This window comes from Otolemur garnettii, unplaced genomic scaffold (assembly GCF_000181295.1).
Source record: "Otolemur garnettii isolate 467f Iridium unplaced genomic scaffold, OtoGar3 scaffold00016, whole genome shotgun sequence".
Taxonomy (NCBI): domain Eukaryota; kingdom Metazoa; phylum Chordata; class Mammalia; order Primates; family Galagidae; genus Otolemur; species Otolemur garnettii.
In genome coordinates this window covers 24260550-24260771 of record NW_003852411.1, presented here as the reverse complement: position 1 = coordinate 24260771, position 222 = coordinate 24260550, and the positions used below count along the sequence as shown (strand labels likewise).

General features: G+C 35.6%; 1 protein-coding gene across 1 annotated transcript in view; it reads right to left on the bottom strand.

The window, feature by feature from the left end:
- Positions 1 to 222, bottom strand: part of ADCY10 (adenylate cyclase 10) — a 64266-nt gene that overhangs the window by 29950 nt on the left and 34094 nt on the right. The gene's annotated exons all lie outside the window — the stretch shown is intronic.

Sequence of the window (222 nt, the reverse complement as noted above, 5' to 3'; positions counted from 1 at the left end):
CTTATTTTTGTATGTTGTAGAATAAATCTTTATTCAAATCAGACCTCAGAATATGCATGGGTAGGGTTCTAATTGGAAGAAAAGCTAAGCCTATGCTGAGACTTCCCACTGCCTCAGGAAATACTAAACAAACAACCAATGTTACCATTTTTTTTTTCCCTTTTCTTGGTCATCCTAGAAAAAGGAAAAGTGGAGTCTAGGTACTGGAAAATAAATACCAGG